Source organism: Camarhynchus parvulus, chromosome 1A, assembly GCF_901933205.1.
Source record: "Camarhynchus parvulus chromosome 1A, STF_HiC, whole genome shotgun sequence".
NCBI classification, from domain to species: domain Eukaryota; kingdom Metazoa; phylum Chordata; class Aves; order Passeriformes; family Thraupidae; genus Camarhynchus; species Camarhynchus parvulus.
The window spans coordinates 64487519-64505071 of NC_044586.1; the positions used below are offsets into that span (position 1 = coordinate 64487519).

General features: G+C 43.0%; 1 protein-coding gene across 1 annotated transcript in view; it reads left to right on the plus strand.

The window, feature by feature from the left end:
- Nucleotides 1-13111: 13111 nt before the first annotated feature.
- USP6NL (USP6 N-terminal like) overlaps nt 13112-17553 on the plus strand; it is a 113371-nt gene continuing 108929 nt past the window's right edge. Inside the window, exon 1 of the mRNA XM_030959413.1 lies at nt 13112-13230. The gene's annotated coding sequence lies outside the window, so the exon portion shown is untranslated. The remainder of the gene's footprint in view (nt 13231-17553) is intronic.

The window sequence follows — 17553 nt, forward strand, 5'->3', positions numbered from 1 at the left end:
AGAATTATTTTAGTTTTGAAGGAAAAAGAAAAAACTTCAGGAAATTATGTCTGCTAGCCCCCTGGATCTGTCAAGGAGATTGGAAGAGATGCTAAAAGTTGTTGGAAAATTATGGCTGAACAAACAGACAGAAATGAATGCTTGCCCTGAGGAAAAGACTGCAGCCCAGGCTCAGTGGTGCTCTCTCTGGTGTGACCTCCTGACCAGTCCATGGGTTGATACACAGCTCTCAGAGCCAGCCCTGCTCTCACCCAGCCAGGAGCTATGGGCTGTGGAAGGGAGCTGACACACGGGGTGTTTGTGTTTGTGCCACACAGACGCACTGGAGAGAGGATTTAAATATGTGGGGAAATTCAGGTTATTGTAACAGTGCATGACAGGATAAAAATTAGCTGTAAACAGTGTTTACTAGTCCTGTAGTTGAAGAAAGAACCTGAGTTGATTGATTGGATAAAAATCCCTGACACTCTGTGTTGCTTGCCCTCCTGCTTCCTCCCCATTCCTTCAGTCCTCCTGACCATTCCCTGAGCAAATGTGCTGTGGTGGGAAGAGTGCAGGCTTTTGGCAGGTCAGACACAGCAGTGAAGCCAATGAAGCCTGTGGCTCTTCTCTAATTTGAGGTGGTAATTGGGGTCTCCAGTCTCTGTCTGGCCTTCGGTGTTTTTAGAAGAGGTGGATACCTAAAATCACTGATAAGCCCAGCCTGCAGTTAAATGTAGCAGGAGACAGACAGTCTGATCCTATTTCCACAGGAAACCAGGCTAAAATAACCTTCACAATCTTGTTAAACTCCTACATTTAAAATGACGCTGTTGTTTTCATGAACAGCCTCCTGCACAACAGCAACACTACAGTGAACTAGAGATTTTCATCATTATCCATCTGTTTTATTGAGAGCTGAACCAATTAGTACTGGAAAGATTCTTAATATGGCAATGGACTTATCAATTATCAATGAATATTTTAATGAACTAATCCCATTAGTGATTTTTTAGTTTCATTTGTTTTTAACAGCTGACTGACTAGTTTATCTTTGTTTTTATTTTTCCTTTTTCATTCCACTTGTATGAGAAATTTGGGCTTGGGCTTCACAAGACAGCAGGAGAGACGTACATGCTGATTTCTCCCTCTCTTCTCATTAGAGGCAAGGAAATCAAATGCTTCCTTGATTTACATCCTGCTTAATCCCACTGACATTAATTTACCTAAATCTGGGTACGTGATTTGTTAAATTAGACCTGTACAGTATGCAAAATATGAGGGTTTGGCTAGGTCTCTTTGAAATAATGTAGCTTAATTTATCACTTACTTTTAAACATGGCCACCTGCTTTTCTCCTTCATCAGACTTTATATGCATAGTTCTGGAGGAAGCAAAAGAAGACCCTTCCAAAGTAGTAAATTTATTTAAATTTGGACTTCAGTGATCCTTGTGGGTCCCTTTGAACTCAGGATATTCTATGATTTTTTTTTTAATTTCTTCTTGTTTCAGGAGTACCTTTTGTGCTTGGCATGTTCAGCTCTGGTTACTTGGGTTCCTTAGCTGACACTACTATCCCCAGCAGGAAACCTTCAGGGTGATGAACAGCACATATTTAGACATCTGAGACAAATGAAATAGGATTATATGAATTAATTGCAGCTGCAAAGATTTTCAAGTTCTTCATGTTTTCATGAACATAGAGACTTGGCTGTTGACAGTGGCACAAGGTTTCATTTGAATTGCTGAGGATGGAAGAGTTTCTGACTTTGCAAGGCAGCTGAATCCCAGTTCAGTTTGAAGCTGATGGCTGGATTCTTACAGATTTCACTGTCATCAGGTTTGCTGGACCTGGCACAGCAATTTTCAAGCATTGATGCTTGTAGCAACTCATGACAGTTCATGTAAGACCTACTTTGAGCTTTGGGATGTGCAGTGCCATCAAACTGGACTGGATCTAGATGATCTTTAAGGTCCTTTCCAACCAACACATTCTGTGATTCTGTGATAATATCATCAGTGCAGTCTCAGAGCCACAATAGTACAAAAAGGAATTTAGACAGCACCTGGAATCCCCAATGCTCCCAAAATTACAGAGGTACATAATTGCACAGCTTTTTGATACTGAAAGACCAACTACTTTTCTTCAGTTCACATTAGCACTAATCACTTGTCTAGATCTGGACCAATCCATAGAAGTGAAATTACAGGGACATTAGGGAGGTAGTAAATCATGCTTATTACACCAGTGCCTAAGGCTGAGAAAGTACAAAGCTCTCCCCAGAAGAGAGATTACCATACTCCCTGCTCCAAAACAGCTCAGAGCTGGAGAAAAGCAGCTGAATATGTTTATAAAGTGAAGTCTGTAATTTGAGAGCAAGCACGTAGTACTTTGGTGATGGTTAGAGTTGGTTTGAGAATACAAACAGAAAGAGGAGAGAAAGGAGAAGACACACTGAAAAGAGGATTGTTGGAGTAACAGTCCCAGGAGTGGAATGCAGCTGATGTAAGAGATTTTGAGCACAGGGACTGGAACAAATAACCAGTGAACGTGGGTGAATGTTGAGCCAGCACTGCAGAGTGGCTGTGGGGGTGGCTGTCACTCCTGCCTTGACAGCTGCTCTCAGGGCTTGTTTCTTCCGTCTCTGAGAGCTGGTTCCCCCAGAAATGGGGATTGTTCTCAGTATAGGTGTGTGCCAGAGTATTTATATATATTTTTTTTTCCTGAACTTCCTTTTAAAGCAGATTTAAGGAGTGAAACACACAGAGTACACAGAGGGACATTTGCAATATTGTGTTGAAAATACTGCTCCAGATCTCAAGTTTAGGAACCAAAGGTGGGTATCCACATGCTAAACTGGAGAAACTCTAATGCTGGTTTGAAATGAGATCTGGCTGCTCACAGCCTCATTGATGAGATGTTTTGATACCCCCTTGTTTCTTCACTATATCAGCTCTAGGCCTCCTCAGGATGTGACCTGTGCTGAGGGAGTTCTGTAACACACTGAGCTCTCTGTCAGTTTCTTCCATCTGCTCAAGCAGGGATTAGAATTTGTCTTGAGGAATCCCCATTTTCCTTTTATAGCTTCACACTGATTCACCATGGGAAGGGGTTCAGTTATGAGGAATGTTGCAGGCTCTGAACTACATCCTGCTCAGCTGTACACCTACAGCTTCCACTCATTTGTAAAAAAATACTAACATGCATGCAAGAGGGTAATTTGGTTCTATTCCTGTTATTAGACCTGCATGACTTGATATTACTCAGAAATAGTTTCTGGCTTTTGGATGCCTGTTATTATCATTAGAAGTCTTTACTACTCTTTGTAGGAAGAGGTGGGCTTTGGATGAAGAATAATTCTCTATATCCTCAAGTTTTACTATTCCCTTTCTAGTTATGTCCAAACATGACAGCTGGAACAAAAAAGCCAGTCTCCTTTCTTTGTAGGTGCAGGTAATTTGTAGCTGCATTCTGTCCAAGATTACAAATATGCCAAAAAATGTGGAGGTTTTTTTGACCTATTTCTTTGATCCAATTCCCATCCCCCAAAAGGAAATCAAGCAATGTCCAATCCTGCAATAAAAACCATAAGGAACAAAGGATTATTTTAATGCATTTTTTAAAAGTGTACTTAAAAACTTTAGTTGTAGTTGATGCAGCTGTGGGTAGGAGAATGCAGTGGATGAACCCATCTCAGTGCCCCTTCCAGTTCTGTATTCTGTGATAATATGATTGGGAAGAGGATAATTATCAGCAATATCCAGTGTGAACACAGGAGCAGATTTGGAGTGCTGCCTGATTGCAAGGTATTTGTCTGACACTCATTGTCATTGCATGAGAATGCTTTAATAAGCATTGAAAATATTCCATGGACCATCTCTGGCAAAAATACACTGTCTGATGTTTTGTGCTCTGTATAAATGCCAAGTGTTTAACACATGGACATGCAATGCTACCAGCTGAAAACACTAAAACCTGTAAACTCTTGATTCTTATTTGCAGCAGAAATACCAAGAATCTTTCAGTTTTAAGATTCTTTAAGAATCTTTAATATAAACACTTTCTTTTTAGTATGGATAAGCAATGACAAAGGGTGTTTTTTTCTATTCAGAAATAGATAATGACCTTATAATTATGAAAAGGACTAATGAGACTGATCTTTTTCTACAAATGCAGATCCTGTTCTGGCACCTGAACAGCTGAGTAGGAGGTAAGAGTATATTTAAAGACTAGATACCACACAGAGCAGATTCCTGTTTGGTTCTTGTACTGGTTTATACTCAGTTCTCAGCACTTCAGATTATATTTTCCAAACACTTTATTTCTCTCCATTTACTTCATCAAAGTCATTCAAATCTGGATTTTAAACCTGTGTTTCTACCGAGTTGTCTGGAAGCAGATTCATTTACCTAATATAAAGGTGAGCCTCAGCATACAGATTAAGACACCTAAATTTAGGTGTCTGCACGTAGGTGCTGACCTGGGAGGTGGCAGTGGAAGCTCTGGCAGGGCCAGGAGGCACCAGGGCTGGGGCTCGGGGCTTGAGAGGGCTCCAGACTCACTCACTGGGGATCAGATCTCAGCAAGGACTTATGGAGCAATTCCCCAGGGTAACCAATGAACGTCTGGAGAGTGGGGCTTAAGGTGCCATCAATGCCCCCACCTGTAAGGGTTGTATCAGGAGCTGCCTCATGCCCTCCAGCCCTTTGAGTGCCCTCCAGCCCCCAGAATGGGAGCCCTGACACCTGGTTTGCACACAGGCACATACTCTGTGGACATAAGGACCTTAACCTAAGGTTAAGTGAGATCCATCCCACCCAAGGAAGGGATCCTCTCAGCTGCCTTCATACAGGAACAGGTTGTAGAACAGAGTTCAGAACTCAGGATAAGCTCACAAAAGCACTGGTTAGATTACACCTGTTTGTCTATAGCTTGCCTGGAGCCTCTGCACATACCAGGCTTTTCCCAGCTCTCCCACAAAGTCTAGACAAGAAGAAAAAAATATTTATGGACAATAAGGGTGTGGGGGTGTGGCCAACAATTCCTTCTTCCATTGGAAAGGACCTGGGGGTGACTGATGCAGGACACAATGTGATTGTCCTTTTCTATCTCAATGCAGCTGTTTCAGAACAAAATTATCAAGAAAAGGCTGATGCAGCTTGTGTGACAGATTTTCCTGACTCTGTGGAAAGTCCAGGATGCATTTTAGGTGACGCATTTTGTGTCATTTAATTAACTGATACTGTAGCTACGTTTGCCCTGCCAGAGGATTTCTAAACTCTTTGTACCAACTAATTTTAGTTGAGAGACAGTACAATGGACTTACTCCATTTTCTGCGTTTTCCCAAATTCACATTTCACCCTTCATCTTAACAGAGGCAGCAGCAGCCCTCCATATTTTCCATTACCTCCTCCTGTGCTTCTAATAAAAATTTAACTATGGGTCAAATCCTTGGCTGGAAAGAGTCTATACAGTCCAGGATCTCCTTTGTATAAAAAAGTTACAAAAACAGGATGTGTTTTATTTGACTAGAGTGAACTTAATGGTCATGGGTCGTTTTCATTTAAGACACTTTTTTTCCTCATGGTTTTCAAATGTATTTTGTTTCTTAAATGACAGCAAGAAGAAAATGTATTTTTCTTAGCATTTTTTCTTAAGGATCTCAAGGCACTTTGCTGGCAGTAATTTGCTAAATATTGCAGCCTCCCTATATAGTGAATATGTCACTACTGGCCTTATCTGCTTTCTCAGCTTTCAGGCTTATTTCCCTCCAGTGGGAGGGAAGACCTGGGTGCTTTCCAATCTAGAATTATTAAGAGGACAGAAACACCATATATTTTTATGTACTTTTTTTTTCCTTTTTATCACTTGTATTTTCTTCACTTGTTTTCCCAAACTGAAAGCTTGATAATGAATTCTTCTTTTATTTCACTGGCATACTATTCTTTTCCCTTTTATTTAAGTACTCCCCAGCAAGACTCCAGTTTGCCCTGTTCCATTCATTCCCTCTGGAAGGGTTTTCGAGTTTTCAAAGTTCACCTCAGGAAGATTTCATAATAAGATCTCAAGGAAAATAAAATAATCTTGCTTTAAAACACTTCCTTCCTCTGTTTTGCTGATGAATTATAACAATTCACAATACCATCTGGCCAGCAAGTGGTACAGAACTTAATTCATTGTTTTAACTGTATTTGTTTCTTTTGGTTATAGAGCCCATAACATGAGGATTCCCCTGCTGCTGTTCTGTGGTCAGACCCAGAGTACAACATGAGATCAAGATGTGCCCAAATGTCTGGGACTGGGCTAGAAACAGCCATGGCAAAGGATTTGTAGACTTAGATGGAATTAGAACGTGAGTGCTGTGGTGGAGGGCAAAATGCATGTCTGAATTTTCCAGCTTGATCCATTTCCTAAAATCAGAGGAAAATCTGGACAGAAATATTTTTCTTTCTTAGGGGGATTTTATAGAAACTTCTTAAGCTCATAGACTGAATTGAAAAGGAGAAAGGAACCTGGTTTTTTTTGCATCCAGCTTTGACATAACTCTGAATAATGGAAATAGAACTGGACAAGACATTTTGAAGAACTTTCTACAATCCCAGTTTTGAGGAATCCCACAGAACAGTTCATGAAGTTGAGTAGTGCTTAAGCTCAAGTCTAGGAAGGACAGCCTCCATCCCAAAAACTAAGCAACCAACAAAACATATTCCACGTCTAAATTAGATCACGTGGATTGGGAGCATCAGTGGTGATACAGAGGGGAAGTACCACACCTGAGCCTCTGCCCCGATCACCTGCAGCACTCAGTGCATGAGGGGAATGAGACCTCAGGGTTTCTAGGTCTTCCCTCCAAGCACATTTGGAGCACTTGTGAGTATCAGACTTCCAATACATAATCTGAGGCCTGATTCAGTGTGCATCACAAGGTGGTGCAATTTCAGTGAAACTACTGCTTCTTATCCCACGGCTGTTAATTTAATTCACTTGATTTTGAAAGACTGTGAAAATGAAGAATTACTCAAAACAATCTCTAGTGACTATGAATGTTCTTATAGCTCTTACCAGAGGTGAATGTTATGGTGTAAAGCTACAGAGCACTCAGCAGCAGGAATTCACTCTCTGTCCCATAGCAGGTGCCAATCCTCATGGTCAGTGCTGCTCCACACAACCTTGCTGACAAGTGTCATACTTGGTGTTCATTGTCTAATATAGAACTTTTGATCACCAGCTTTTTCATATAAGCTGTGGCCAGACAATAAAAGGCAAAGGTCAGTGCCACATTAGTGACAGAGGGCATAAAGTTCTTAGAATTTATTTTTAGTTCACCAAAGCATTCTAGTCCTGAGGTTTAGATTGTTTAAAGCAAACATTGCTGTATACCCAACACATGGTATTTTCTCCCATGTTGCCTCAGTTCCACATGCTCATGTCACTTCCATGTGAACTGCAGCATAATGCAAAGCTCTGTCGTATTCTTTTAATTTTTACACTGAAGGATTTCAAATGGAACCTAACATAATTAGATTACATGTAATCTCTTCCCATTTTGATCCTATTCTCAAGAGTGTTTGCAAAGGAGCTTACTTGAGTCTTAAATGCACAACTTGAAATCACTCTGACAGAGATGAAAAAGAGCAGCACGCTCTTAGGAAAACATCCTGATGTGCAGGACAAAGCCTCATGGCTTTATTCAATGAAAAAGGTGTCTCCATGGGCAGTGTCCGCTTCAAAATCCTTCACACACAATTTTTTAAACTCCTGCACAAAACCTATAGCAAGTTGATTCAGAGTCTTTCCTTATCCATTTGTCTCCTGAATCAACATGGACTCCTATTCATACCTGCTTGTCCCAGGGCTTCCACAGAGCTGTGTGGTTTCTATTCAGGTGTCAGCCATCGAGATAAACTGCAGTTCAGAAGGGTTTTCAAAGAGCCATCACCTTTCCTGGAGTACATTAAAAGGGATTACACATTGCCAGACAGCAAGTCTTGTCAGGTCAGGGCAAAACAACATTTTAAGCCGATTGGCTCATATATCTCAAGGTATGTGTGTCCTTGCACGAATTCACTTCCCCCTCAACCCAGTATTTAAGAAAATCCACCTTTCATGATGTTGATCGATCTGAAGTGTGGTCAGATTGAATCCTGCTTATTATCTTGAGGTTACCAAAGGAGAATTATCTCTGGATGTGATAGTGAATTACTGGATTGTAAGGAAACTTTGAGGAAAACAGCCTGTTATTTGGTAGTTGATGCCTCACCTTTTACAAAGCTCTTCCTTGCATAAAAAGGATAAAGCATGTTTACACTTCAGAGGTATTTGCTGAAGTTTGGGAAGCTTCATCCTGCTTTACAGTCTCAAGCTGGCTTTATTTGTCAAAGGTGAGGGGTGCCTTTATTAGCAATGGTGGCTGTGTGCAGGAACCTTGGCTTCCCTACAGGATGAAATGGGGTACCTGATGTAAACATCAGCCTCAGCCAGATCTGTGAGTGCACCTTCTTCACCAGCCAGGAACCTGAGTAACCTCGTGTCCCTGTATTTGAGCAGCCTGACCCTGGGAAATGCAGCAGTGGCCCTTCCCTGGGGAATGAACTCTGTTCCTTATGGGTGTGAAACAGCTTGAGAGAGCATGCCCACCCTCTCGTTGCCTTGTTTCACTCTACAGTTGCCATATGGGCTTAGTTAGGGAAAAGATAAGTGCGACAGGACTTCCACTTCCCTGGCAAGCTACTTCTGCAGTTACAGCTTCGTAGGAAACCTTCACGCTGCTTTACCCTGAACAGGAGGCTGACTGAACACAGATGGCTCAAGGCAGAGGGGGCAGAATGTGTTTAAATGCAAAGCCCAACTTGCATCCCCCTCTTCACGTTGTGCTACATAAATTCTACATGAAGCGGAGCTGGGAAAAGACTCGTAAATATCACATTGCTGGAAAAAAATTAGTTTGATCTTTCACAAGGAGCTTTACCTGAACGAATTGAATATATTTCTGCTCCATCAGTCATTCACATTTGTCTTTCTGCTGCTTTCAGCAGCAAATGGAAAAGGTCATAAAGATGTAACATTTGTGCTACATTAGACAAGTAATTACACCTTTTTCAGGATCCACTAGCATAGCACAGGGTATCGACACATTTTATTACAGGCTCTTGTTTTCATTCACTTGTAACTTCATGAAAATGATTCTCTTTGAGGCTTTTAGATTTGTTGCTGTCTAAGAAATGATTCTATTTCTGTTAACTTTGAGTTGCTTTTGACATTCTGGTGGTTATGAGAATAAACTTTACTAGTGACTGTGCACTGAACGCTGCCTCTATAAATACTGTCATGAGATTCCTGGTTCCTTGTCTTACTGTAACTCTACATCAGATCTGCACTTTACAAGAACCTAACTTTCAGCGACTCTCCTGGAAAATCACAATAAGGCACATAAAAGATGAAACTGACATTTTGTTTTGTTGTGCATCTTTGCCAATAAGATCTAATCTTCTGTCTTACCTCTTCTTTTTCTTCTTCTGTTTTATGTTCTACTTTTCCTTGATTTGAAAGCTGTATGATTTGATTATAGCTTTTCCCTCTTTTTCATCAAATCCCTTTGCCGTCTGCTGTTGGGAGCAGGATGCCATCCTGTTAACAAGAATCTAAAACTCAGGTTCAGGCAAGTATCCCAATTCATGTTTTAAAGCCCATCCTGTGCTTCAGTTTAGATACAGCCACACATTTTCTTCAGCCAGGCTTTCTGAGTTTTGCATTTGCTGTGCACAGCCAATTGTGCACTGTCTATGTACTCAATGTAGAAAATGATCTCTGGGAAGTTCTATAACATAGAAGATACAGGTAAGTGACATATTTTTGGTGTTGTGATATTTCTCAGTGCACTGAAAAACTCTTTGGTATTAAGGAGACCACAAAGAACAACCAAATGTTGTTCTTTGTGTAGTTTTCATAGAAAAAGAATCTTGAAAGTTAAATCAACATATAAAAGGAGAGATAAAGACATGAGAGAATATTGAAGTAACAGAATAAGACAGAAGGAGGTGAATGGGAAAAGGCAAGAAAATGCTAGAGGAGACAGAAAATTTGGGAAAAAAGGAAAGAGAATTAAGAAAATCTGTCTTGACAGACAGAGGGGACAGAAATAGCCCCTTTCATCAGGCAGCAAGCACTGCACACATTCAAGTCTGATTCCCATGGCAGGAGCTACCAAAAGCAGGAAGAGAGGCCTGAATGGGTGAAACCTGAACCTCAACAAACCAGAGCCTGTGGACAATGGGACTGGCTGAGGGCAAAGTGAACAATCCCAACCAAAAGGCAAACAGTCCTTTAGGCAGCCAGAAATAGTGAAGCAAAGGGCAAACCCTCCTACTCCAAGTCCCACCTGACTCCTGCTTTTAACACAGCCCCATCTCCGTGTGGGCTCTGCTCCTGTGTGTGTACAGGGACACCTCTGCCTAAATCATCAGTTCTGCAGAGCTCCTGGAAATGGCAATGACATGATCACGGAGCTGGAAATAACACCTGAAACCCACCACTTTCATTTTGGGGAAAATAAACAACAGCAAACCCAGCAGGTGGTATAGCAGCTGAGTGCATTTAAACTTCTAAAATACTGAAGGTCTGGAGCAGCTTTTTCGGGAATAAAGAAGGGCCAGGGCCACTCTCATCTATTAAAAACATGGCTTGTGGTCTTCCTGAAGAGATTGACAAAGGATTTAATCACTCTGGATCTGCTGTAAATTGTGCTGAGTTCTATCTGATCTGTGTTTATTAAAAAAATGAGATGAATTTATTACTCATATTGCAAATTTACTCCTGGTTGTAATGTTGATCCCTCATTCTGCACCTTTTGTACAGCTCCAGGGCCTGGAGCTGTTACTCAGAGGCACGTGGCACGAAGTGGGTGCCTTATCCAGCATGTGGGATGCCACCTCAAAGCTCCTGGTACCCCTCAGAACTCTCTGTTCCCCACAGACACCAGGGACTCTCCTCCTCTCACTTGGCTGCAGGTGTAGCCCTGGAGTTGTGCCCAGCTCCTTCATGTTAAAGTCATGACATTATCCTGCTGTGTTGTCCCAAAGACTCCAAAAATAATTTCTCTTGCAGAAAGAAGGAACAATTAAATGTTTTCTCTTCCTTTGCTTCCCTTGGCTAGGGCATGGAGGGAAGTCAGAGCAGAAGGAAAGGGCCTGGCTGGGAGCTGTGCTGCTGGGAAGCATTTGGGAAGCCTCTCTCTAGCCTTGGGGAGCAGAGAGAGAGTTTGGGGTCATCATCTGCCCCCATCCAGGACTGGGATGTCCCCTACTCCAGAAGGAACAGGAGAGGTTCTCCACTTCCATTCTATGATGTGAAGCTGTGCTCTATCCATTTCCATTTCTAAATCCTGCTTGTTTTCCAGGTTCCTGATCTCCTTACACATCGAGCAGCAGGAGCTGTACCTGATTTGCCAGCTACATGAGTAATCCCTGTCCCTCCTGGCCTGTAGAGGTTTGGACATAACATCATCCCTGCTGCTGTGCCTAGGGGCTTGCCCACGGGAAACTGGAGCACCATTTATCCTCTAAGAGCTTCCTGTGGGAGTCATTCCTCTTCTCAACTCACATACCCCTGCTGCTAGGGCAGAGGTGGGTTTTCCCTCACAGCTCCTCGTGTCTTCTCCATGCAGGTAAAACCACAGCTTACCTGGTGGGATGTCCCCTCTCTCCTAATAGCAGAGACTCTGGTCTCTACTGCTAGGGCATGGAAAATTTCCTCTTTAAGCTCCTCTAAAAGTTTTTGGTGGCCCTCTTTAATTGCCTCTCTTAAATTCCAGAAATTCTCTGTCAGTCTTTCCATGTAGGCCCATAATGGGAGATAGTTTCTTCATGTGTCTGGAGTCTGCCAAACCAGAATGCCCACTTTTTCTTCTCCCTCCTTCCATGCCAACACTCCCAATGACTTGGCATATGACAACATGTTTTGTGTACACTGGATGCTGTCTGGATTATTAGGGAATTGCTTGTTATCTGCAAAGATTATCTCCAGCACAGCTAATTCTCTCAGGCACCAGGTGCTTTCCAAGTGTTCCACTTGTGTTGGCACACTGAAAAGTCTTCCTTGCAAAGCTTTTTCTCCTTCACACTTAACAAGAGTTGCCTCCAGAGGTTGGGAATTCCTGGTGTTTTCCTGATCCTCTGGCCAATACCCACATCCCAGGACAGGGATCCCAGTTCCTTGGCTTCATTGCCATCCAGTGCTGCACTGTCGGTCACAGTAAGTCTTGCCAAATATTCAGTGATTTAAGTGGAAATAATCTTAAAAAAAAAAATTAAAATCACTTCAAAAGGGAGGAATTGCTGGAAATTATATCACTCTCCTAATTAATTTTTAAAGTAATTGTTTTAATTAATCAAAAGCAGTGTATTAGTCTCAAGCAGTGTAATTTTCCACTTTAGCCAGCACGTTGCTAAGTTTCTTTCGACAGACTTATTGTTAGATCACTGAAACTTTCAGTTTTGCTAGACTAACCCTGATAAGCTTCAATGAAAGCTGGACACCAAGGATCCAAAACTGATGGCTCTCCAAGGATATATTGGAGCAACCAGAAGAGACTAACAAAGACATTACAGCTTAACACTGTAGACTCTGACAGGGAAAAATTGATAAAATGGCTGAAAAATGTGGACTAATTAGCACTTGAAGCAAGAAACCAATAACTAATAGAATAGTAATTAGAGAGTTATGTAATTTAGAACCAATGAACAACAATTCGTTTGCTGAAAATGTGTAAGTGAAAAGTTCTGGAAATGGAGTGCATACGGCTGGAGTTATCTGTTCAGAATAAAGTAACACCTACCCCCTCACTACTATAAAATAAAGAGTTCGGGAGTTTGATTTATCCCGATGTTTTTGGTGTCACACTAAGGAGCCCAGAACTGCACACAGGAGAATGGATGTCCATACTGAGAGCCTTGGCAGCTCATGCAGCACAGCCAAGGAGTTTCTGAGGGCACCAGGCCTGTTTCGTGCTTTTCCCACCTTTCCCCCACTGCAGCTCCCGGCCCCGGGCAGGCGCCTCGTCCCGAGCCCAAGATGGCGGCGGCGGCGGGTCAGCCCTGTGGGAGGGGCGGGGGCGGGGAGGGTTTCCATAGCGGCGGTGTCACATCGGGGCACTTCCTGGTCGGAGGCTGCCGGTCCCGGGGCAGCGAGCAGGGACGCGCCGCTGGGGAAGGCGGCGGAGGGAGGCCCCGGGAAGAGGAGGAAGCCGAGCAAAGGTAGAGACAAGCCGGGACTTTGCTCCGGCCATTGTGCGGCCCCGGGGTGGCCGGCTGGACCCGTCCATTGTGGGGGTGGGGGGGGGAAGCCGCGTGTGTGTGTGGAGGTTCCGCGCCGGACCCTCCATTGAAGCGGGAGGGTTCCTCCCGGCTGAGGGGAGGCGGGCGCTACCATCCTCTCCCGGGGGGGGGCGCACCCCCCGCGAGGCCGGAGAGGTGGAAGTGGCGGGAGCCGGCTCCCGCAGGGTGCTGGGGTGCTGGGACTGTTCCATTCCCAGCGGAGGGGTGTATGTGTGTGTTTTTGGAGGCTCTTTCTGCTGGGGAGGGGGCGGCGCGTGGGGGGCTGCGGGACGCGGCGGAGCCGGGAGTGCTGGGGGAGCCCGGGGGAAGCCCTGTGGAGATGCCCCTGGTCCCGTTGTGAGGTTGGAGTGAGGTGTGGCGGCGTGAGCGACTGCAGTCAGAGCGGGGCTGGGGGCTGTGCGTGTGGGTGTGTGCTTGAGGGAGTCACGGCTGTAGGTCTGTCCGACACTTGGGGCCTCCTTGAGCCCCCCCCCCTCTGGCCATGTGGGAGGCGACAGTGCCGCCCTAGTCGGGAGTAGGGAGGATTTCTATGGCTGAGCCCTTTAATGTGACTTTCTGGCACCGCTGCTCTCTCTGTACCTGCTCCCTCTTCTGCTTGTTGTAATACTTCAGGTATGTGGTGGAAAGTGCCAGGCTGGCAGCGGTGGGCTGGGACAGAGGGCGTCCCCCAGGCTGTGCTCAGCCCTGGGTCTCCGTGGCTGTCTCCCAGCCCTCAGTCTCCGCTGGGACTGCCAGCAAAGAGCCAGTTATTACCAGGTGTTTCAGGTTCTTTCTGTGGCGTGCATGGCTGCTTGTAGAAAACCACCGAAGCCACTGAGCTGCCAGCTGAACGAGAGTCAAGTGGTGACTTAAAAGTCACTGTCTCCAAGCTCCTGTACCAGTTGTTCACCCGCATATGCTCGAGAATAACTTTCTTTGTGCCGTTTGCTGCTTGGAGGAGGCAGCTGCACTGAAAACTGCCTGTGAGGGAAGCTGCTTTTCAGCTCTCACTGAATTACAGTGGAGTGAAAACAAATCCACATCTGCCCCGTTCACAACGAATACATCTTGTGGAGGATCATTTCAGTTAGGATAATTTTATTGAATAATTGTTTTCTATGTTTTTTTAGCTTGCTGCGCGCCCTGCAATCTCGAGCTGCTGTGTGACAGTCGAAACTCCAGCTCTGCCAGGCGTGTGTGTATTAAACGCAGCGGCCAATCAGCAGTGCCTGAAACTAAAGGCTATTTGCCTCAACGCTTTGTAGTGTAAATATTCCTGCTAGGAACAAAGGAGGGTGTGTCGTTGAGCTTGTTTCATTTGTACTTCCATGTGCTTCCTCATCTGTGGCCGTTCAGTGATTCTGTGTAGGTTCTGAAACAGTAGCAATTGCACTTCGTTGTGAATTGTGCATTTGTGCTGTCTCGGGCATTTTACTGAGCTGGGGTGCTCAGAGGCTTGGTGCTATATTAGGCATTTTTGTTATCTTCTTTTTAATAGCTTTGCTCTGAAGTGACTTACTTTTACTCCTTTTAAACTTTTGTTGTTTCTGATTATAACTTTTAAGTTAGTTCAGCTGAGATGCAGTGTAAAATAAGTATTTAGTAGAACTGCCTTTTAACCAGCTGTTCCTCTGCCCTCTGATTATACAGCACAGAAACCACCAATTTCAGACTTAATGTTTTGCCAGCCAGCTATCTGTGCAACTCTAAAACATAGTGCTTCTGAAATCTGTCTGTTTTCTGTGAGGGGCCATAGTGTTTGGTTTAAGGAAGATGGTAAATGACACTAAAATACTGATTTGTGCAAGGCAGGCTCTCTTTAGACTGTTTTGTCTTTGTGTGTTTAAACAGGGCAGTTGCATGCTGCTTCTGTGATTGCTGGTTCTTGGGAACTGGGGATATAAATTCTTAATGTTAACTCCTTAATAGCTAACTTAAAGAGATCCTACAGCAACACACACACAGGCTAGACCTGAATCTTTAACTGCCAACTTAAAGGAAGATCTCTTCTCTGGGTAAAGTCATACTGCATAGAAGTACAATATGCTGTAATTTGCTTGCAATCTGGCTCCTGCTAATTATCCTGAAACAGAGTATTGGGTAAAAAAGAGACCTGGCACCAGCTATGGGAACAGGTAATTGAATGTATCGTGAGTGTGTGTGAATTTGAAGTTGCAAAGAGCTTTGCTCACTGCAGGTATTCCTATCAAATCTCAGTGCTGGGAGTTTCACAGCCACTGGAGGTGATACTCCCAGGAGTGAGAGAGTAGATGTGTGTCACTGGAGGAAACGTGAGGTGGAATGCAAGGGTTAGCTCTTGAGGAAAAGACAAAGATCAAGGGTACGTGTGGATGGGTTAGTGGTTTGTTTTTTTATTTTTTATTTTTATTATAGCCTTGTTGATTGCAAGGGAAAGCAGAAAGAGTGTCAGGCACTGTTCTGAACTAAAAGTTTTTCCAAGATGGTGTCTTCCAGAAAGACACTGAACAAGTAAGAATCTTTTTTTTCTGTTTTGTAGTAGTTGGTAGTATTTCTGTACAGGAGAGAACTCTACAGGCATTGAAATAAAACAGGTTTGCTGAGAAAGCAAAGTGAAAACAGTTTAGTTTCTAACACCCATCCCTAGGTAAATGTGTTGCTATTGCAATGCAATAGAAAACAGGGACTGTCTATTTGGTAGTGTTGACTTTCAACATTGTTTGCTATTGCTGTACTCAAAATTACAGATGAAAGACAAAACTTATTTTTTTTTAAGTTATTTACAAGGGAAATTATCTAAAGCACACACTTAGTGTTATTTCAGAGAACAACAGCTGAATTTCCCAGAAGTCTGCATTGTGTGCTAAACAGATGCCAGCAGTAGCTAAACAAAATATTTAGGCACTGAAGGCAGCAGAGGAGCAGCACTTTGTGGCTGGGAGTCGGAGATCAGATCACTCTGGTGCACTGGAGCCTTCACTTTTCACACGTTTAGGTAGAACAGAGCTTCTGTATCATCCCCATCTTGTTTCCTCAGTGTTACGTGACAAGATTTTTATAAGCAATGAGGGTGCATAATTAAGCTATTATTAGCCTTAAGTGGTTTTCAGAGCTGCTGTTTTGTTTTTTCCTAATGAACAGCCTTTTCCTGTACGTACACACAATAAAATGTCATGTAACACGATGTCTCAGAGGCAAAGTATTGTTAGCTTGTATTTACAAAACTAAGGTGAGATAATGCCTTTGGAAAATCAAGTTGAATGGGAGACTCTGGGCTTCCAGTTGATTATGCATAAGATTCAATAAGAGTTTGGGCCCCAGGCTAGTATGAAACTGATCAAAAGTGCTTTGGACCTGGTTTGAGGGATGTCTGATCCATCTGATATTCTTAACATAACAGGTGTTATTAGCCCAGTAAATAATTAAACGTCCTGGGAGTTATATTTGCTAATTTTGACACCAGTAATCAAGAGGAAGCTGACAAGTTCAAATGATATGTTTTAACAGACACTTCACTTTTGATTGGGCTGTGTGTGCTTAAATATTTAGTTTCACAGACGTTCATGGAAAAGTTGACAGGGCGTGCATTCCACACTGTTCTTCACTGATGTAGCAGCTCATGGCTTTGTGTTCATCTCTGCCTATTTAGAATGTTTGTGTGTGGATTTTTTCAGCTGCTGTCTTTCCCTACTGAGTCTCTTCCCTGTGTTACTTTTTCAGTGCAGAAAAGTTGGTTGTAATTTTTAATCTGCAGCTTTACCAAAGGCTTCCTTTTGGCAGCTGGATTTCTTTTTTTTTCATGGTGTGTGTGGCTTTGATGTTTATTTTATTTTTTAAAATTGTTTTAGTATTTGATAAAGGAACCTTCTTGTGATGTCCTGTGGTAGTTCCTGTACTACTTTGCTATGTGCTGTAGATCTGTAAATGTTATGTGGAGTCATAATTTAGGAAAATTTAAATCTCTTCTTATGTCTTTTTTGCATTTTACTTTGTTTTTTTTTTTGAGCATGAAGAGATCAGCAGAGTTGAGACTTGAAATCTGAGTCAGCACAAGATATCTGCCTGGATTAGCACAGGTGATGAGGTTCAGCAGGTTCTAATTTGTTTAGAAAAGAGGAAATACATCACATAATACTCCTTAATTTACAGACAGTCTGCATTTGTGCAGGTATTAGAAGAAAACTTTGTACAGCTTAGTAGATATGTTGGATTTCTTCTTTTCATCTCAGCTGTGAGTGAAGTTTCTTTCGTTTAACTGTTCTATCAGACTTGGATAAACTTGCT